Below are 22,742 nucleotides of genomic sequence, written 5' to 3' on the forward strand. Positions count from 1 at the left end.
TGGACCTTTGGAAAAGAACACAACAAATCTTCATAAACATTTACTTCAGCAGGAACACACAAGAAGGTGGGACTGGTTCCTTTTTCATGTTCACTATTTTGTCGTCTTGGTTCATGTTTTGGTTGTCAAAGTTAATTCTGAATATTTGTGGAAAGTTCGCCTGCCTTTACTTGTACCAATACTTCCTTTAGTAACAAATTAAAAAGCTCAAGCTAAACTTCAGTCAGGACAACCATTCTTTCTCATTCTTCGACCTCTGTTTTATGTCCATGACCATCCTGTCTGTCACCTTTGGTGATGGAGACATCAGTTGATGACATCAGCAACGGTCCTCAACCTAACTGCCTCTGCCGGAAGTGAGCTGTCATCTGTCTCAGGGGACACAGTCGGGTGGACCGGGGCAGATGAGGGCCTGCTGCTTCCTTGAAATATTTCTAAATATTTCAGTTGCAACTGTATCGTGATGGTGGGTCAGTTTAGAGCTGTCAATCAATGTTAATAATTGATCTTAGCATCTGGAGATTATTTTAGGAACACAAATACTTTTACTTCATTCTGAGGATGTGCAGACGTTCAATATAATGATTTTTTATTCGTCAAAGACTCCTGCTAGTCAGAGAGGATCTGGGCTGGATTGGAAAGCTTCTGAGAGGGAAACCTTCACTCTGGACTGGACTGAGAACGGAGCAGCCTCAGCTTCCTGGAGCCTGACTTGCCTCTGTGGTCTAAGGTTGTGAGGGCTGACATCACAGTGAAACTCCTGAGATCACAGAGCCTTTGAGATCAGAGGCTGACTTCCTTTTTATCCCTAAAATTTGTGTTTGATCAGTTAAACAGTGACTCTACCAGAGGGGATGTAGCTCAGTGGTAGAGCGCATGCTTCGCATGTATGAGGCCCCGGGTTCAATCCCCGGCATCTCCAGCTGGTCCTTTGGAGCCTTCATCTTAACAGCTAAATTGATCCTTAAATGTGACAACAGTCGATAACAAACTCCCAGAAGAGAAACCTGTCTGTTGCATATCAAAGTAGTTGTAGCTGCGTCAGTGTGACTGTGAGCCTTCATAGCCAGCATGAAGGAGCTGGTTTTATCTTTGCTGGGGAAATCCCACACACAGCTGCTCTCAGTTCCAAATGTGTGTGTCCTCACTCCTCCGTCCTCCTGCTGCCCTCAGAATACAGACACAATTCAACCTGGCAAGTTTGGAGCATAGAAGTGCTCCTGAAGAGATGTGTGTCAGCCCACAGCTGGCTGTTCTTACCTGGAACCTCAAGATGAAACTGCTTCCACAGATTGGAAATGAATCTGATGTTGACTTTTGGACAAATCACCTGTTCATCAGTTCATCATCACTTCCATCCATTTCTACTGCTTATCTTGTTACAGAAAGGAGTCTATCTGCTGTGTGACTGAGGCAGTTACTGTGAGCTGCTGCATGTCTCAGTGTGTGTGTGTGTGTGTGTGTGTGTGTGTGTGTGTGTGTGTGTGTGTGTGTGTCAGTGACGTGCGGTCAGGGGAGGCAAGTGAGGCCGTGTCTCGCCCGTCATCATGGAAAGAAAAAAATGTAAATTGGAAAAAATAAAAGCAATTATTGTATTTATCCTTTGATTTGTACGATAAAGTTATTTTGCTTTTAACTCAACCAGTTTTAAGTTATTTTTTTATTCAAAATCACAGATTTTTCATATTTATCGTTGAAATACTGAGAAGAGACGTGCGGTGAGGCACCAGGCAGCTGAGCCTCACCAGGCATTGCTCAATGACTCGGCTAACTGTGCTGCATGCTATGCAGGGAGCCCGTATTGCTGTCTCTTTCTATGGCGCTATTAAAATGTCCAAATACTTCTGCTAAACAAACTACATTTCTATAGTTTAGCTGGTGAATATCATGTAGAGTGTTTTTGTATACACTGAGTGTACGTGTTTCTTGTGCTGAGCGATCATAAAAACGGCTGCGAAAAGGTGCTGGGTGAGGCACACAGTTCTCCTGCCTCATGGAGGAGGCACTAGTGAGCCCAGGGATTCTGCTTCCGCCTCCTCCGGTCCGCTGCAGAAGAAGAAGTGACAGCGAGCTACAATTTACTGTTAGGAAAGTCAAGTGCAGTCATTCAGTTATTGTTTTTCTCCTGAGTGGCCGTAATGTCACAATGGAGGATTCCATTTCTAAGCTAAAACAATTTTCTAAATTGGATTTTCAATGGAAGCAGGAGGTTCACGCTAAAGTATCCAGAGCGCTGAAGAAGCTGTGGCAGACAGAAGCCAAAACATGGAGAACATTTTTTGACTGATTTATTATTAAATGCAGGGTTTTTTTTCATATGTTGACAGATCTGATTGTGATGGAGTCGGTGCCTCACCAGATGTCTGTCGGTGCCTCACCAGCCATGAACCTCACCGCACGTCACAGTCTTCCAGTGAACGTCCAATTGTCCTCTGAAATAAGAGATGAATCTTTCCCTGCTGAGACTCCTGATCTCTGACTGTCACTAGCATGTGCTAGCAGAATACAGCACTCCTTCTTCATGATCAGTCTTTGTCTCTGACCAGCTGTCCTGCTCTCTTTCCTCCTACCAGTCAAAGCAGACATCTTCACCTACTGATCTTGGATCTGCTGACCGTTCCTGCCTGGTAAAAGAAGGAACCAGCACCTGGTTCTCCAGGCTGAATGAACTCCAGGACGTTGGCCAGCCGTGTCAGTTGAAACCTTATTTGTCCAAATAGAGAAAAAATAAGTCTGATTGTTGATGAAAGATGTCATCATGGCTTTGAAACTGTGGTTGGGGACCAGCCAACATGAGCACATTCATGGAAGAATAGCAGTAAAAACAGGAAGTGTTAGTTAGCAAGTACTCACCAGTCTGTCACTATCATACTTGATTCTAGTGGAACAAAATGGCTGCTGCTGACTGTGCTGCCTGGTGGAGGATCACTCTTCACCATCCTCTCAGGCCTTGATGGAACCAAAAAGGCCAGTTCCTGGAGAAGATCTTCTAGGGGTCCAGGTTAAAGCAGTGCCCCAGCTGGCACCAGGCGCTGACCCAGGTCCTGCAAGGGAGATACTGTCAGTTCTGTTCTGCCCTGCTCACAACCACAGGCTGGTGTTGAGGCCTGCAGCAACCAGGGCCCCAGTCACCAAGAGTATAAAGGCTGGTCATTGTGGCAGTGGGAGGAGTCAAAATGAAGACAGACCAATGTGAGCAGGACGTTCCTGGAGAAGTCAGAAGAACTTGACCATGTTTCCTACAGTACCCAGGAGGCCTGGTAGTTGTTGAAGGAAGCTCCAAAAGCAAAGAGCAGACAGCAGGACATCAAAAGAAAAGATCCAGACACTAAAACTACAAGTAGAAACAAGAAGAAATACTCAAAGCTTTGGAAAGATACTACAAGGTTGGATATACATTATTATATACACTACTATTCTCACTGACTCCTAAAGAGGGACAGGAAACATTAGAATGTGGATCAGATCAGCTGATTTCAGTGCTGAGTCCATCCCTCCATCCACTTTCTGTTCTTATCCTTTAAGGGTCATGGGGGGGGGGGCGATCCCAGGTGACATTGTTCAAGAGGCAGGGTTCACCCTGGACAGGTCACCAGTCCATCAGGAGAAATGAGGTGGTCGGTATCATGCAACCTAAACTAAAACATTAGTCAGGTCAAATTCAGATTAAAGCAAGAGTCTCCAGATCAAAGTCAGAATTCCTGATGATGTCATCAGGGCTTTGACAGTAGCTAGAATTCTGTCTTTGATCTCAGGAGGACATGAAAGAAACACAATTGAGAAAAGTATATGAGACCACGGCAGCATGATGGTGCAGTGGTCAGCACTGTGGCCTCACAGCAAGAAGGTTCTGGGTTTGAGTCCAGGCTCAGGTGCAGAATCTGCATCTTCTCCCCGTTCATGCATGGGTTCTCTCCGGGGACTCCGGCTCCTTCCCACCGTCCAAAGATGTGTAATTTGGGACGAGGCTGATTGATACTCTAAATTGATCGTAGGTATGAATGTGAGTGTGAATGGTTGTTCGTCTCTGTATGTTGGCCCTGCGATGGACTGGTGACCTGTCCAGGGTGAACCCCGCCTCTGGCCTGTAGATGCTGGGATAGGCTCCACCTCCCCTCGACCATCAATGTAGGTGTTTTGTTAATTGCATGCCACATGAAATTATTATTGGTCACTTTTCTAGCAACAGTCTCACAGTGGCGAGACAAGAACACTTCTACTTTTGATGATGACAGTTTGTTCAACACTAAACTTCATCCAGTACCATGTTGTCAAACACTGGAACCTCCACAGCACCTGAACAGGGACTTGAACCCTGGACCCTCACATTAAAAGTCTGATGCTCTACCGTCTGAGCTCCTCAGGCTCTTTCTACAGCATTGAGACAGGAACAGAAACACCTGTGAAGGTCAAACTGCTGCTTTCTTGACTTGTTCAGTCCTCCATGTTGAAGTCCACCATGCTTTTGATTGGCTCTGATTCTCTGTGGCAAAATCCAACAAGAGGCTCCAAAAATGTCCTGAATGTCACAAGAATGCACAGGACAAGATGTTAGTTTCCTTCATGTCTGCAGTTCCTCCACTGGAAAGTAAAGTCAATGCTGCTCCTCTGCTGAAACCTGGGATCGGACCAGGGACCTTTAGCTCTTCAGTCTAACGCTCTCCCAGCTGAGCTGGTTCAGTTCTGAGTGAGGGCCCTGCTTCTCTCATTTATAATCTCTTCCACTCTCACTGGACCTTAGAGAGGATTGGAGCTTCTGAAGTCCTGACACATTGAACAGTTCTCCAGGACCATTTTTGATGGATGTCTGGATCACACCAGCCTTTTTTGTTTGTCTTCTTGCACCACCGTGCCGCCCCTACTAGTCGTCTTCATATCAGTGTTCTCAGTATTGCACGAACATTCACATCAGTATTGTGCTAATATTTTATTTCCTGGCTCTTCAATCCTCCTATTATGAAGTTGATTGCTTCAGCGACCAGGAGACGTTATCATTGGCAGCTAGTTTACTATTATTGCTGCTGCTGTTGTTGGTTGTGTGTCTGTCTTCCATCCCCCTGTCCCTCTGTCTTTCTCTCTGCTTGTCTTTCACCCTCATCTTGTTCCCATCTTTTTGTCATTCTCTCCCTCCTTTCTCTCTGTCTTTTGTCTTTCCTTCTCTATATTTGTCTTCTGCTGTCTGTCCTGTCCTGCTCTCTTTCAACAACCAACCAGTCAAAGCAGACGTCCGGTTAGAAGAAACTGATACCTGAGCCTACTTTTGGGTCTGGTCAGGTGATGACACAATAATATGACATCATTGTCAGACTGACGCCTGCTCGACACTGACCAAACGCCGCCCTATTGCATTGTGGGAAATTTCTGCTTGGCTCGCGTCCATCAAAACACACAAAGAAATTTCTCCAGAATCAGGATTGACAGTGGATACAATTGATTCCACACTGGTTTTTCATTCTGAGTCGGGTGCAGGTGTGGAATTTCAGACACAGTCTGTGTTTGTTTCGATTAACCTCAAAGTGATGCTGACAGTAATGTAGTAAGAGTTGCTTCGAACCTCAAAATAATGCGACAGTGATTTCAGAAGAATTGCTAATGATCTCAAAATGATGCGACAGTGATGTCGTAAGAATTGCTAAAAAACTCAAAACGATGCAAACAGTAATGTAGTGATAGTTGCTAATAAACTCAGTGATGCTTACAGTAATGTAGTAAGTGTTTTGAACAACCTCAAAGTGAAGCTGACAGTCATTTAGTAAGAGTTGCTAATGAACTCAAAATAATGCTACGGTGATGTCTTAAGAATTGCTAATGATATCAACATGATGTGACAGTGATGTAGTAAGAATTGCTAATGATCTCAAAATGATGCTACAGTGATGCCGGAAGAATTGTTAATTAATTCAAGAATGATGCTGACAGTAATGTAGTGATAGTTGCTAATAAACTCAAAGTGATGCTGACAGTAATTTATTAAGAGTTGCTAAAAACCTTAAAATAATGACACAGTAATGTAGTAAGAGTTGCTATGAAACTAAAAATAATGCGACAGTGATGTAAGAAGAATTGCTAATGATCTCAAAATGATGCGACAGTGATGTCGTCAGAATTGAGAGTCGGGGTTTTCCAAGTTGATCTCCTCCCACGCATGAATTCTCTGGTATCATTCCACTTACTGCGAAGACGAGCCGTGGATGTATTGTCCTGAGCCCAGGGCTTGTCAGATACCATGACCCTCAACTAAATGTGGCAGAAACCCTGCCCTCTTCATTTAGGGCTGGAAGGTGTGAGAGATACTGGGAGCTCATCGAGGCTACGTCCTCCGCGGTCTCCTCAGGCTGGCCAGCACAAGAGGAGACCACCAACTGGCTGGGACAGGCGGTCACCGTTGTTGTTGTTGCCGCCGTGGTCGGCCTTTCTTTCTTTCTTTCTTTCGTTTTTTCACACAATCACAGGGGAGAGCGCGGACGCAGTCCCCCACTGTCAGAAATTATGCAGTTGAGACTCCCACATTTGGGGAATTCACCAGGGTCAGCACAGCCCCAGTGCAATGGCTGAGCCTCACCCGGGGAGAACCACCTTGCTGATCATGGTATCTCCCCTGCCAGGTAAGTATGACTCGCTGAGCTTAGGAACAGACATGAGCTCCAGGGACACAGCCTTCTGACTGACAGGCAGGGAGGCCGACACAGCGCCTGATCTTTCCTACCTTGTGCCAATCTGCCGCGTGCGCAGCCCCCTTTGTTTCTCACAACGATGCCGGATGTCGGATATCCCAAGCCCGGGAAGCTCGACTCCTGAGTTGTTTCACAAAATGTGTGTGTGTGTGTGTGTGTGTGTGTGTGTGTGTGTGTGTGTGTGTGGGCAATAACTACAAGTTATCTATGTATAGATCAAAAAATTATGAATCAGTTGGATACATTGACAGTGGAAGTTCAGGTTTCCTGTAATTCAGTTTGCAGACAACACAGAAAACTGCCCCTGACCCCTCCCCTCATTCTGGAGGCTTTAACATGAAAATGAAAATGCTGAGAGACACAAATGCAAATCAGGGTATCTGACCAGAGGTGACATATTTTTTAATGCTTTTCTTGTTATATTTGTTATGTATGTTCTGTATGGTTATATTTGTTATGGTTGTTATGGAGTTTATGGTTATTATCTCTGTTTCTTGTGTCTTTGTCTTTGTTGTCCTCCCCTTCATCCGTCCTGGATTTTTGACCTTGGTTGCAGGAAGCGTGTGACCTCAAGTCCTTTTTCTGTGTTGCTGAACGTAGAGCCTTGCTTCATTGTGCTCGCTAAAGTGTGATCCTCCCTGCTAATTCCTTATTTCGTTGACTAATTACCCACCAAAAATTAATACCTTCTTGCTTTATTTGGCTGAAGTTTAAAAGACCATCATTCTGGTAGCAACAGTCTTTCTGCCTTGTAAATTCTCCACTCCAAGCTAACGATGGCTTCTCCCTCTTGTTCTCCTCTCTCCTGCTCAGAGTGCCACATGTTTTCTTCCTCCTCTGCCTCCTTTAGTGATACTGATAAGTGTGTTAAATGTAGTTTTCTTGCTGTGTTGGAGGTGAGGCTTAGCGATGTTGAATTGGACCTGCAGCGGCTCTGCACCAAAAGCTGCAAGAGCTAGCCAGCCCTCACTAGCTGGTGCAGACCGCCTTAGCTTAGCTCCTAGCTTAGGCCCAACTAGCGCTCCCCCAGAAGCTCCCAAGCATCTGGGAGAGCGCCAAGAAAAGTTGGGCCTAAGCTAGGATGTGCTTGCTCATGAAGAATAGTTGGGTGTAAATTCATTTAAGGAGTGTTGAACTGGACCTGTTCTACTTGTAAAGTGTAACTTTTGTTGTTATTTGGTACTTTACAGGGAGATGACTTGACTTCATTGCAGCTTTGACCTGAGCAGGTGTTCATCCTCATCTCAGTAACAGGGGACACTTTATCACAGCAGTGGACAAACATCAGCATTCAACACCCAGCAGCTCCTCTGATCAACAGAACAAGTTAAAGTATTCTGGAGAATGAGGGCATCGATCCCTCTACCTCTCACATGCTAAGCGAGCGCTCTACCATTTGAGTTAATTCCCCTGTTAAGGAGCACAGCAGATAATGCACCTTGACCTTCATGGTTGAATGAGCGTCACCAGTTGAAGCTTCTCTGGTTGACCAATGTAATGGAGACCAAGGGTTCCATGACATAAATGATGAATTGAAGGTAGCATTTGTCTTGGTATTAACAGTTTATGTAAATTAGAGGCACACACACATGTTAATGGTCAGGTTTATTGAATCAGCAAATATGTGAAACATTTTCTATGCCATGTGTTCCAGGGAGGGACCTGGGAAGCACAGGGGAACCGGCCATCCTGCCTGTGGAAAATGAAGACCCCAGTGTCAGTCAGTGGGAATCACTGTGCAAGGCCTGGTATTTAGTGTTGATCAAGTTTGTCTCATGTAAATGTGGCAGTTTCAGTCGTCACGTCAGTCCTCACCTCTTCCTGGTGGTTTCTTTAAAGGGGGTGGAGCCAAAAGGGGAGAGTGGCCCAAGGAAGCTCCTTAAGAGCTGTAGGTGCAAACCTTTGCTCCCAGATGGGGGAGGGGGTACAATCACAGGCAAGGTTCATTGAATGATTATGTGGATGTATGATTGAGTTGGTGTAGTAGTCTGGAATCATGTATATATTTAGTCAGGTTAAGTTGTTGCTGTTTTGATGTAAATATTGATTGTAGAGCATGGTTGTGGTCTCACCTCCACTCTATGGGCCATCCATCGTCATCTTCTGCTTATTCCTTTCTAGTAAGGGTCACGGGGGGGGGGGGGGCTGGAGCCTATCCCAGCATCTACAGGCGAGAGGCGGTGTTCACCCTGGACAGGTCGCCAGTCCATCGCAGGTCCAACACACAGACGAACAACCATTCACGCTCACGCCTACGGTCAATTTAGAGTATCAATCAGCCTCGTCCCCTAATGTCCATGTCTTTGGACCGTGGGAGGAAGCCGGAGTACCTGGAGAGAACCCACGCAGGCCCGGGGAGAACATGCAAACTCCACACAGAAAGATCCCACGCCCGAGCCAGGACTCGAACCCGGAACCTTCTTGCTGTGAGGGCACAGTGCTGACCACTGCACCACCGTGCAGGCCCGCTATGGGCTGGTCTGTCTAATTTCCTGCAGCCAGGAGGGAATTAAAGGCAGTCAGGGGTTTTTAATGTAAGTTGATGGTGTCTCATGCAATCTCTTTCAATACTCCAGTGGTGGTTTAAGTGAAGAAAAACATGGGTTAGTCAGTAGGACTCTGTGTGTGTGTGTGTGTGTGTGTGTGTGTGTGTGTGTGTGTGTGTGTGTGTGTGTGTGTGTTGTGTGTGTGTGTGTGTGTTTCCATGCAGACTTTCCCTTGTGACAACCGATTTGATTTGGAAACCATCTCATCTAAATCTCCTCTCCAAAAACCCTCTTCTGCAACTTTGTACCCAAGTTGTCTCCTCATCAGGCACCACAGTATCCAGTAGGTTCAGTTAAAACAGTCATCAGTGATTAATGTTCATGTTCAATGATGAGGTTTTGATTTATTCTTCCAGAATCATCTGAACAAACCCTCCTCAACACAGTGAAGCCTTCATCTGACAGGAGGAGTTTCTTTTCCCAGTGATTCCACTGACAGTGAAAAGCTTCGTTCATCAGACTGGTCTGATAGGATCAACTACTGGTTGCTCTGGAGTGGAAACAGCAACCTGTCAGGAAACATTAGCCAGATCAAAGCCAAGATTAAAGCAAGAGCCTCCAGATCAAAGACAGAATTGATGATGATTTCATCAGGGGGGCTTTGATAGTGTCTTTATTTGTACCTGGAATTCTGTCTTTGATCTCAGGAGGACATGAAAGAAGCACAACTGAGGAAAGTAGAGGAGAACATTCAGCTTCATTAGAAACTCTTGAACTGTTCAACAGTAGAATTTGTTTGAAACAGTTTACAACACTGAGTGACAGGATTGAAGAGGGAAGGTTTTTGTATTTTCAGTTTAATTCTAACTTTAAACTGGGCATGAACATTTTTAGTCGTTCATATTCTAACATACAGAGGAAGTCATGACATTCCCTTTTTTTTAACCTGTCCTGTTCAGGAAATGGAAATTTAGCTGCTATGTTGAATCAGAAGAACCTTTTGAAGTCTACTTTTGCTTCAGTCAGAAAGTGGACTGTTGTTAACTCTCACAATGGTTGGTGATTGTGGAGGAAGAAAATATCCTTATGAACCTCTTTTTAACAGACACACATTTCTCAAGATGCAGGTTCATCTTATTTTTCTTCTTCTAGCAGAGAATGGTTTCGATCCATCGACCTCTGGGTTATGGGCCCAGCACGCTTCCTCTGCGCCACTCTGCTCTACTGTTGACTGAACAGTCCTTGTTTTATGAGAGCATTCTCTGTGTTTGTCTCTGCCCTGCTCTCCTGCTCTCTTTCCCCTCATTTAGTCCTTGACATGATCCATGCTCTACAGCTCTGCAGGTGGAATGAAGACCTGCGTCTGCTCTGCCCGTGCCGTCCTTCGTCTCTACCTAAATTGTTTGACCCACCTTTATAATGATCGGACTCGCTCCCGCTGAGCGTGCCAGGCGCGCTCTCGCTGCAGACAACACAACCAAACTGGCCCCAATCAGGATTTGACAGGCCGAACTCGCGCCGAAATTTTTACAAAAAATCCATTTTTGTCACCCACGTGAAGATGGGTGGGAACATGCCCTAAAAACACCAAGAATAATATTCACCACCTTCTGAACGGGTCCTGGCCCGTCTCCTGCATCAGGGGCCGCCGCAGTCGCCCATCAGCTGTTCAACAGCTGTTCGCCGCAACACTCAATGAGACAAAGACATAGAAGCTCAAGCTGCTGTTGCGGAAGCTGTGATCGTATAGTGGTTAGTACTCTGCGTTGTGGCTGCAGCAACCCCGGTTCGAATCCACGTCACGGCAGCATGAGATAAATTTCTTTGTGTGTGTTGATGGACACAAGCCAAGCAGAAATTTCCCACGATGCAATAGGGCAGTGTTTGGTCACTGTTGAGCAGGCGTCAGTCTGACAATGATGTCATATTATTGTGTCATCACTTGACCAGACCCAAAAGTAGACTCAGGTATCAGTTTCTTCTCAATGCTAACGTCTGCTAGCTTAGTCTGCTACTTTGATGGCTCTGCCTGCTCAAAGGTCCAGAACCCTGGATGTGGTGGTTCCTACCTGAACGTAGATTCTGTCAGCTCATGTTGTTAAATCAACTCACCAGGAACACCAGTAGATTTCAATGGACTGACAATGAGTCTCATTGAATGGTAAACATGTCAAATATGAAGTCATCACCTGAGGAGGTCTGCTGCTGGAATGAAGCTCCAGATATTCACAAGATATTCTAGATCTTAAAATAAAGCATTTTTATATTTGATTTATTGTTCATTAGCCTGCTTCACATTGTTTGATTTTATGTGTTGTATATCAATAGAACTTTGATCCACAACCTCCACAAACACTCTTGTCCAACTTTTGTGCCCAAATTTTCTCCTCCTGAGGCACCAAATCAAGTCAAATCATTTTTATTTGTTTGAACCAAATCACAACAAAGTTCTCTCATGACTCTTTACTAGTAGAACAGGTCCAGCACCAAACTGCTTCAATGAATCTACACCCAACAATTCTCCATCAGCAGCACATCCTGCAACAGTGGTGATGAAAACCTTCCTTTTAACAGGCAGGAAGGTTGAGCAGATCCAGGATCAGTGGGGACGGCCTCCTGCTTTGACCGGTTGTATTTAAAGCTCCATCAGATTGGAACAACCTTTCCTCCTCACTTGGGTCTCTCTCTTCCTTTCTCATCTTCAAATCATCAAGCATTTTCAAACATCTGCTCTCGTTTCTGATGCACCTCCCCTTTTCTCTGTAAATATGTGGATATTTGTGTATGAATATGCATTGTGTACTTTAATGGTGCATGGAAGCAGTATTTCTTTAGATGGGTGTTTAAATGTATGAGTATGTGAACACAGGCCCACTCTTATTCTGCAGTGGGATCTCTGATCATACTTTGTATAATACTGGATGGTGGTGGTGGTGGTGGGGGGGGGGGGGGCTTTGGGGAACATTGTTGGCCTGTACCTGGGTGTATGATGTGTGTGTCCTTGTGTTGAAAATAGAATCTACTTTTATTATTGTTGTATTGTTGGTCATTATTTGTCAGGACCCCCTCCAAAATGAGATGGTGCATCTCAAGGGGCTGCCCTTGAATCAAGAATCAAGAATGAAGGTGTCTGCTGGTCTTGGTGGACCCTCTGCTTCTCCAGCTGAGTCAACAGATTCCTGTGTATCCTGAGTCATTGTGTATCCTGGCTGCATTAAGTGCTTTCACCGCTGCAGCCTAGCTTGATTGCCAGTCAGGACAGGTGTTATTAAGAATGGAAGAGGGGACAGTTTTGGCAGGACAAGTTGCTCCACATTCAGGAGATGGTGGGAAGTTTCAAAGCTGCCATAAATCTTGATGACAAACTCCTTCACTGTGTGGTTCAGAGTCCCTGGTTTTATTGCAGCTTTGACCTGAGCAGGTGTTCATCCACATCTCAGTAACAGGGGACACTTTATCACAGCAGTGGACAAACATCAGCATTCATCACCCAGCAGCTCCTCTGATCAACAGAACAAGCTGAAGTATTCTGAGAAGGAAGGCATGGATCCCTCTACCTCTCACATGCTAAGCTAGCACTCTACCATTGGAGCTAAGTCCCTGCTAATGAGCACAGCAGATAATGCAGGTTGACCTTCATGCATGGTTTAATGAGCGTCACCACTTGAAGCTTCTCTGGTTCAACAAACCCTTGGGACCAAGACACGAATTGTAACCTGTGCAGGTCCAGACCCATACTGAAGTTGGTGGAGACAATTGTTTCAACCGGGGACTGAATGAAAAGACTTGCCCAGACTCCAGCTCACTCTTCTGAACAGACCCCTCATCTCTGTGTGGAGTAAACATCAGAGGTGGGGGGTGCAGGTTCTGCTTTGACCTCCTGACCTCCTGGGTAAAGCAGTGGAGATGTTGAGCTTGAAGGAGTTGACGGCCTCCTTCATCTTCTCATTGGTTGGCGAAACCCAGCATCATGAAGTGTTGCTGAAATTCAACATGTCAGCTGAGGCCAGAGATTCCTGCGTTCCCTGAGTCCTTGAGTGTCGTCTCTGTTGTTTGAAAGCACAAAGCTGTTCCTGATGGTCCAGTGTGTCCGATTCTGGGCTCTCACAGCTGTAACTGGGGTTTGAGCTCCGTTAAGGGACTGGTTTTGTGGAGAGAACCAAGCAGAAGAATTGACAGTTTCAGCAGGAAAGGTGACCATTGCTCCACAACCTCAGTCCCAGGATTCATTCCTGCTTCACCCAGCATGGCCCTATGATCAACAGAAATGAACTGCCAGTGGATGTCCTCAGTAATCCAGGTCATGGTTTCTCTAGATTGCTGTGTTGTAGTCAGGACACTTGCAAATATCAGCCTCTTTCCTCCATGATCTCTCATTCTTTCTGTTCTCTCCATTTCTCCTCTTCGTTTCTACTCCTTGCTGACTGTTGTTCCTCACTTGTGGCAGAGTTCAGTCAGTGGACCAGACATTTTGCCACTGCACTGTCCATCATCAGGGCATTTAACATCCAGGACTGGCTCCCAGATCATGGCCATGACCTCATCCCCTGCACCAGTGGACAGTTCATCAAGGATGGCAAACATGTGGGTCTCAATTCCCCTCCATCTTTGTAGGTTGGTTACATTTCCTCCTGGTCTTTAATCCATCTTTAGTTGACATTTTTCTGTTGAGCCCAGTTTGTTGACTGCCAGGCTGTCTTACTTTTCAATGGCACAACAGCAGACAGCAAGAGGGTTGCTATGGTGCAGTTGGTAAAATCCCTATCAATGGTCTGCAGAAATATGCTGGGAGTTCTTTTTTTTTCATTAACAGAAATTCAAAGACTGACCAAGGACACCAAAGCTCAGAATTTAGAGATCAAAGAAAGAAATCAAAGACAGAACCTGAAGATCAGGAAATGGCACAGATCAATGAGATCCATGGACTCATCAGTGAAGGTTTTCTTTTGGTTCATGGTCACTTGTTGTCGTACTGGTGTGATGATGTCAGACCCTTCACATTCAGTTCAAACAGACTCCAAAGTGTAGCTGTGATGCAGAGGGCAGCAGCCTTGTGCTTGGTACCGTCATGGTTCTCTGCATTGTTAGCAAACTCACCAAAGACCTCCCTGAAAGCAGGATCATTTTCCCACAGTGCTTTTTTAACCAAGTACCAATTTGTCCCTCTTTAAAAAAACAACAAAGATGAGATCAGACTGAGATGGACAAGATGATATGGATGTGATTTATGGCTTTCAAACTCCAAATATTCAATTTTTCTTCAGGGCTTTTGAGAGGTTCTGGGTAATGAATGAAAATTTAAGTTGGGCAAAAACGACATGCGGGGTCACTGTGTGTGTTTACACGTGTGTGTATTTCTTGTTTTATGGTGTTGGAGACCATTTCCATCATCAACACTGATCAGGAGTCCTCGTCCTCATGGGGACCAAAGACCGGCCCTGATGCAGCGCAATGCAGTTTGTGAGTTCTTTCAGAGTGAAGGTCTGGATTGAGTTTAGTTTCAAATAAAGATTAAGATTCAATTGGTTAAGGTTAAGATTAAGATTAAGGTTAGGCTGCACATAGAATGAAGTTGATCCAATGTTCTCATAAGAATAGCTGGGCACACCTGAGTGTGTTTACATGCAGACTTCCTCTTGTGACAACTGATGTCATTGGAAACCATCTTGAGGACATTTGGAGAAAGTTCAATCTTTTAGCTGCAGTTACAGTGACTTACAACACTGCAACAACAACAAAAAACACCCCTCCACAAACACTCTTGTCCAACATTTGTGCCCAAATTTTCTCCTCATGAGGCACCAAATCAAGTCAAGTCAGTTTTATTTGTTTCGAACCAAATCACTACAAAAACAGTCTTTAAGTTGATCTGGTTGGCACTGGTATTTTTTCTTGCTGCAGCTCATTTCCAGCTCTTAACAAGAACTCAGGAGTGATTCAGGAGAAGAGTTTCAGAACAGCCCAGGTTGGGGACTGGAATTTTGAAGTCTCCCCTGGAACCAAACAACCTTGGGAGGTAAAACCTCCAATCATAGCCACTCAGATGCAGCAGCAGAAGAAGCTGTCATCCACCCTGACAGTCAGAGCATCAAGTCAAGAAAACATCAACCATCTTGTATGTGGAGTCTGGATTCTTTTCTAGAATGAGACGGCAATGACAGTCCTGCCAAGTGACATCACTGACATGACTGGATGACTTCAGTCACGTGACTGGATGACTTCAGTCACATGACTGGATGACCTGAATGAATAAGAAATCAAATATAAAAATGCTTTATTTTAAGATCTAGAATATCTTGTGAATATCTTTAGCTTCATTCCAGCAGCAGACCTCCTCAGGTGATGACTTCATATTTGACATGACTACCATTCAATGAGACTCATTGTCAGTCCATTGAAATCTACTGGTGTTCCTGGTGAGTTGATTTAACAACATGAGCTGACAGAATCTACGTTCAGGTAGGAACCACCACATCCAGGGTTCTGGACCTTTGAGCAGGCAGAGCCATCAAAGTAGCAGACTAAGCTAGCAGACGTTAGCATTGAGAAGAAACTGATACCTGAGCCTACTTTTGGGTCTGGTCAAGTGATGACACAATAATGTGACATCATTTTCAGACTGACGCCTGCTCAGCACTGACCAAACACTGCCCTATTGCATTCTGGGAAATTTCTGCTTGGCTTGTGTCCATCAATACACACAAAGAAATTTATCTCATGCTGCCGTGACCCGGATTCGAACCGGGGTTGCTGCGGCCACAACGCAGAGTACTAACCACTATACGATCACAGCTTCCTCAACAGCAGCTTGAGCTTCGATGTCTTTGTCTCATTAAGTGTTGCGGCGAACAGCTGTTGAACAGCTGATGCGCGACTGCGGCGGCCCCTGATGCAGGAGACGGGCCAGGCCCCGTTCAGAAGGTGGTGGATATTATTCTTGGTGTTTTTAGGGCATGTTTCGGCCTGTCAAATCCTGATCGGGGCCAGTTTGGTTGTGTTGTCTGCAGCATTATAAAGGTGGGTCAAACAATTTAGGTTGAGACGAAGGACGGCACGGGCAGAGCAGACGCAGGTCTTCATTCCACCCGCAGAGCTGTAGAGCATGGATCATGTCAAGGACTAAATGAGGGGAAAGAGAGCAGGAGAGCAGGGCAGAGACAAAGAGAGAGAATGCTCTCCTAAAACAAGGACTTTTCCGTCAACAGTAGAGCAGAGTGGCGCAGAGGAAGCGTGCTGGGCCCATAACCCAGAGGTCGATGGATCGAAACCATGCTAGAAGAAGAAAAATAAAATAAACCTGCATCTTTAGAAATGTGTGTCTGTTAAAAAGAGGTTCATAAGGATTTTGTCTTCCTCCACAATCACCAACCATTGTGAGAGTTAACAACAGTCCACTTTCTGACTGAAGCAAAAGTAGACTTCAAAAGGTTTTTCTGATTCAACATAGCAGCAAAATTTCCATTTCCATTTCCTGAACAGGACAGGTTAAAAAAAAGGGAATGTCATGACTTCCTCTGTATGTTAGAATATGAACGACTAAAAATGTTCATGCCCAGTTTAAAGTTAGAATTAAACTGAAAATACCAAAATCTCCCCTCTTCAATCCTGTCACTCAGTGTTGTAAACTGTTTCAAACAAATTCTACTGGATCTCAAGGATCTCAAGCCCTTCAGGACCCTGTTCTTCTGGGGGGGGGGGGGGGGTTGACGTTCCCCTCGCTGTGTCTCTTGTATGGCAGCAGGTATCTGGAGGGCAGGGAGCTGTTCATTCGTCCGAGATGGAAGCACCTGGGTTCAGAGCTCTCTTCATTGACTGATATTAAGTGTTTTTCTGTTGTCTTATATATTATCTTTTCATAATACTTTGTACTCACGCATACTTACAAGTCAAGCATATACATGATAAAAGCTTATGTAGATCTAAAAGACAATTGTTCTTGGAATGTCTATCTGTGTTATCTCCACTATTTATGAGTTCCTTCCTGGTGTCGGAACGGTACCAACTAATCCTGGTGCTCAGGAGATTTGTGGGACCCCCTTGTAAAACCCCTTTAACAACTTCCAGATGTTCAAGAGTTCAAAAAAGGTGACTTGCAGCTAAGTCATTGATTCTGCCTGGGATGCATGAGAGGGAGATCCCGGATCAATCACTAACATTCAAGAAGTACATTGATGAACTAAATACAGTGTTGGATCATTTTCTACCTCTTTGGGAACTGCCATAGAAACAACTTTGTTACAGTGATGTAGTAAGAATTGCTAATGAACTCAAAATGATGCTCACAGTGATGTAGTGAGAGTTGCTAATAAACTACATGATGCTTACAGTAATGTAGTAAGAGTTGCTAATAACCTCAAAATAATGCGACAGTGATGTCGTAACAATTGCTAATGATCTCAAAATGATGCAACAGTAATGTAGTAAAATTGCTAATGAACTCAAAATAATGCTAACAGTAATGGAGTGAAAGTTTCGAATCACCTCAAAGTGATGCTGACAGTCATGTAGTAAGAGTTGCTACGAACCTCAAAATAATGCGACAGTGATGTCAGAAGAATTGCTAATGATCTCAAAATGATGCGACAGTGATGTCGGAAGAATTGCTAATGATCTCAAAATGATGCGACAGTGACGTAGTAATAATTGTAATGAACTCAAAATCATGCTAAAAGTAATGTAGTGATAGTTGCTAATAAACTCAGTGATGCTTACAGTAATGTAGTGTTTCGAACAACCTCAAAGTGATGCTGACAGTCATGTAGTAAGAGTTGCTAATAACCTCAAAATGATGCGACAGTGATGTCAGAAGAATTGCTAATGAACTCAAAATGATGCTAACAGTAATGGAGTGAAAGTTTTGAATCACCTCAAAGTGATGCTGACAGTCATGTAGTAAGAGTTGCTACAAACCTTAAAATAATGACACAGTAATGTGGTAAGAGTTGCTACGAACCTCAAAATAATGTGACAGTGATGTCAGAAGAATTGCTAATGATCTCAAAATGATGCGACAGTGATGTCGTCAGAATTGCTAATAAACTCAAAATGATGCGAACAGTAATGTAGAGATAGTTGCTAATAAACTCAAAGTGATGCTGACAGAAATGTAGGAAGAGTTTGTACGATACTTAAAATAATGCAACAGTAATGTAAGAGTTGCTACGAACCTCAAAATAATGCGACAGTGATGTCAAAAGAATTGCTAAAGATCTCAAAATGATGCGACAGTGATTTAGTAAGAATTGCTAATGAACTCAAAATGATGCTAACAGCAATGGAGTGAACGTTTCGAATAACCTCAAAGTGATGCTTACAGTAATGTAGTAAGAGTTTCGAACAACCTCAAAGTGATGCTGAGTCATTTCGTAAGAGTTGCTAATGAACTCAATTCAATGCTACAGTGATGTCGTGAGAATTGCTCATGAACTCAAAATGATGCTAACAGTAATGTAGTGATAGTTGCAAATAAACTCAAAGTGATGCTGACAGTAGTGTAGTAAGAGTTGCTAGGAACCTTAAAATAATGCAACAATGATGTAGTAAGAGTTGCTACGAACCTCAAAATAATGTGACAGTGATGTCAGAAGAATTGCTAATGAACTGAAAATGATGCTAACAGTAATGGAGTGAAACTTTCGAGTAACCTCAAAGTGATGCTGACAGTAATGTAGTAAGAGTTAATACGAACCTCAAAATAATGCGACAGTAATGTAGTAAAAGTTGCTACGAACCTCAAAATATTGCGACAGTGATGTCGGAAGAATTGCTAATGATCTCAAAATGATGCGACAGTGACGTAGTAATAATTGTAATGAACTCAAAATCATGCTAAAAGTAATGTAGTGATAGTTGCTAATAAACTCAGTGATGCTTACAGTAATGTAGTGTTTCGAACAACCTCAAAGTGATGCTGACAGTCATGTAGTAAGAGTTGCTAATAACCTCAAAATGATGCGACAGTGATGTCAGAAGAATTGCTAATAAACTCAAAATGATGCTAACAGTAATGGAGTGAAAGTTTTGAATCACCTCAAAGTGATGCTGACAGTCATGTAGTAAGAGTTGCTACAAACCTTAAAATAATGACACAGTAATGTGGTAAGAGTTGCTACGAACCTCAAAATAATGTGACAGTGATGTCAGAAGAATTGCTAATGATCTCAAAATGATGCGACAGTGATGTCGTCAGAATTGCTAATAAACTCAAAATGATGCGAACAGTAATGTAGAGATAGTTGCTAATAAACTCAAAGTGATGCTGACAGAAATGTAGGAAGAGTTTGTACGATACTTAAAATAATGCAACAGTAATGTAAGAGTTGCTACGAACCTCAAAATAATGCGACAGTGATGTCAGAAGAATTGCTAATGATCTCAAAATGATGCTAAAAGTAATGTGGTGAAAGTTGCTAATAAACTCAGTGATGCTGACAGTAATGTAGTAAGCGTTGCTACGAACCTCAAAATAATGCGACAGTGATGTCAAAAGAATTGCTAAAGATCTCAAAATGATGCGACAGTGATTTAGTAAGAATTGCTAATGAACTCAAAATGATGCTAACAGCAATGGAGTGAACGTTTCGAATAACCTCAAAGTGATGCTTACAGTAATGTAGTAAGAGTTTCGAACAACCTCAAAGTGATGCTGAGTCATTTCGTAAGAGTTGCTAATGAACTCAATTCAATGCTACAGTGATGTCGTGAGAATTGCTCATGAACTCAAAATGATGCTAACAGTAATGTAGTGATAGTTGCAAATAAACTCAAAGTGATGCTGACAGTAATGTAGTAAGAGTTGCTAGGAACCTTAAAATAATGCAACAATGATGTAGTAAGAGTTGCTACGAACCTCAAAATAATGTGACAGTGATGTCAGAAGAATTGCTAATGAACTGAAAATGATGCTAACAGTAATGGAGTGAAACTTTCGAGTAACCTCAAAGTGATGCTGACAGTAATGTAGTAAGAGTTAATACGAACCTCAAAATAATGCGACAGTAATGTAGTAAAAGTTGCTACGAACCTCAAAATATTGCGACAGTGATGTCGGAAGAATTGCTAATGAACTCAAGATGATGCTAACAGTAATGTAGTGATAGTTGCTAAGAAACTCAGTGATGCTTACAGTAATGTAGTAAGAGTTTCGAACAACCTCAAAGTGATGCTGACAGTCATGTAGTTAGAGTTGCTACTAACCTCAAAATAATGCGACAGTGATGTCGGAAGAAGAATTGCTAATGATCTCAAAATGATGCGCAGTGATGTAGTAAGAATTGCTAATGAACTCAAAATAATGCTAACAGTAATGGAGTGAAACTTTCGAATAACCTCAAAGTGATGCTTACAGTCATGTAGTAAGTGTTGCTACGAACCTCAAAATAATGCGACAGTAATGTAGTAAAAGTTGCTACGAACCTCAAAATATTGCGACAGTGATGTCGGAAGAATTGCTAATGAACTTAAAATGATGCTAACAGTAATGGAGTGATAGTTGCTCATCAACTCAGTGATGCTTCCAGTAATGTAGTAAGAGTTTCGAATAACCTCAAAGTGATTCTGACAGTCATGTAGTAAGAGTTGCTACGAACCTCAAAATAATGCGACAGTGATGTCAAAAGAATTGCTAAAGATCTCAAAATGATGCGACAGTGATTTAGTAAGAATTGCTAATGAACTCAAAATGATGCTAACAGTAATGGAGTGAACGTTTCGAATAACCTCAAAGTGATGCTTACAGTAATGTAGTAAGAGTTTCGAACAACCTCAAAGTGATGCTGACAGTCATTTAGGAAGAGTTGCTAATGAACTCAATTTAATGCTACAGTGATGTCGTGAGAATTGCTCAACAACTCAAAATGATGCTAACAGTTATGTAGTGATAGTTTAAAATAACCTCAAAGGGATTCTGACAGTTTTGAAGGAAGGTTGCTACGAACCAAAAAATAATGCAACAGTGATGTTGAAAGAACGGTTAATGAATTAAAAAATGATGCTAATGGTAATGTAATGAAAGTTGCTAATAATTCTACAGTGATGTAGAAAGAATTATTAATGAAATCAAAAATGATGCTACAGTGATGTTGTACGAATTGCTAAAAAACTCAAAATGATGCTAACAGTAATGTAGTGATAGTTGCTAATAAACTCAATGATGCTTACAGTAATGTAGTACGAGTTTCGAACAACCTCAAAGTGATGCTGACAATCATGTAGCAAGAGTTGATACGAACCTTAAAATAATGCAACAGTAATGTAGTAAGAGTTGCTACTAACCTCAAGAAAATGCGACAGTGATGTTGGAAGAAATGCTAATGAACTCAAAATGATGCTAACAGTCATGTAGTGAAAGTTTCGAATAACCTCAAAGTGACGCTGACAGTAATGTAGCAAGAGTTGCTAATAAATTCAAAATAATGCGACAGTGATGTGGGAAGAATTGTTAATGATCTCAAACTGATGCAGCAGTGATGTAGTGAAAGTTTCGAATAACCTCAAAGTGATGCTGACAGTCATGTGGTTAGAGTTGCTACGAACCTCAAAATAAAGCAACAGTGATCTCGGAAGAATTGCTAATGATCTCAAAATGATGCTAACAGTCCTGTAGTAAGTAAGAGTTGCTAATAAACTCAATGATGCTTACAGTAATGTAGTAAGTGTTTCGAACAACCTCAAAGTGATGCTGACAGTCATGTAGTAAGAGTTGCTACGAACCTCAAAATATTGCGACAGTGATGTCGGAAGAATTGCTAATGAACTCAAGATGATGCTAACAGTAATGGAGTGAAACTTTCGAATAACCTCAAAGTGATGCTGACAGTCATGTAGTAAGAGTTGCTACGAACCTCAAAATAATGTGACAATAATGTAGTAAGAGTTGCTACGAACCTCAAAATATTGCGACAGTGATGTCGGAAGAACTGCTAGTGATCTCAAAATGATGCTAACAGTAATGTAGTAAGAATTGCTAATGAACTTAAAATGATGCTAACAGTAATGTAGTGATAGTTGCTAAGAAACTCAGTGATGCTTACTGTAATGTAGTAAGAGTTTCGAACAACCTCAAAGTGATGCTGATGTAACGAAGTTAAGAGTTGTGATCCCACTTGCCATTTAAAACACATTCACAAAACACGGGAACTGGGGTTTCCTACTGCAATTAAAGGCAGCACCCCCTGTGGTTTAGGGTCGTGCACCCCGGGGGGTAGCAACAGTCGGACCTCGCTGCCTCCGGGGCAGGTGTATGACTTATGAGCTCTGTCTTTGTTTTATATTAATTACTTTATTTTAATATGAAGGAGTGGTTTAAGTTATATTTTGAATCATAAAGCTCCCGTACAGTCGAGCCTGTCCTTTTTTTATAAAAAGTTGACTGTGTGTTAAATCTCCATGCCAGGTCAGTCCAGACGAGAAATAAACGGCGAGTGTGCCAACGGTGAAACAGACTACCTCGTCCTTAAATACACAACGCAAGTGAAGTACAAGAACCGCTACAATGGTGCCGTGACCCGTTCGTGACTGCAGTGGTCGGTTCGTCTCCATGGTGACGCCGTGAGCTTGACGTGGGACCGGTGGCTCTCCACGC

At 43.0% G+C, this 22,742-nt stretch overlaps 3 non-coding genes across 3 annotated transcripts; 1 reads left to right on the forward strand and 2 right to left on the reverse strand.

Moving 5' to 3' along the window:
- Positions 1 to 850: 850 nt before the first annotated feature.
- trnaa-cgc (transfer RNA alanine (anticodon CGC)) lies at positions 851 to 922 on the forward strand. The gene has a single exon. It is a non-coding gene; the product is annotated as a tRNA-Ala (tRNA).
- Positions 923 to 6,449: 5,527 nt separating this feature from the next.
- LOC147270975 (U1 spliceosomal RNA) lies at positions 6,450 to 6,613 on the reverse strand. Its single transcript, XR_015116704.1, has one exon. It is a non-coding gene; the product is annotated as a U1 spliceosomal RNA (small nuclear RNA).
- A 9,268-nt stretch (positions 6,614 to 15,881) lies between these two features.
- trnah-gug (transfer RNA histidin (anticodon GUG)) lies at positions 15,882 to 15,953 on the reverse strand. Its single transcript has one exon. It is a non-coding gene; the product is annotated as a tRNA-His (tRNA).
- Between the last annotated feature and the right edge of the window lie 6,789 nt (positions 15,954 to 22,742).

The sequence above is a fragment of the Aulostomus chinensis genome, chromosome 1, assembly GCF_037954235.1.
Source record: "Aulostomus chinensis isolate RoL2024-O1b breed Wild chromosome 1, RoL_Achi_v1.0, whole genome shotgun sequence".
In the NCBI taxonomy this organism is placed as follows: domain Eukaryota; kingdom Metazoa; phylum Chordata; class Actinopteri; order Syngnathiformes; family Aulostomidae; genus Aulostomus; species Aulostomus chinensis.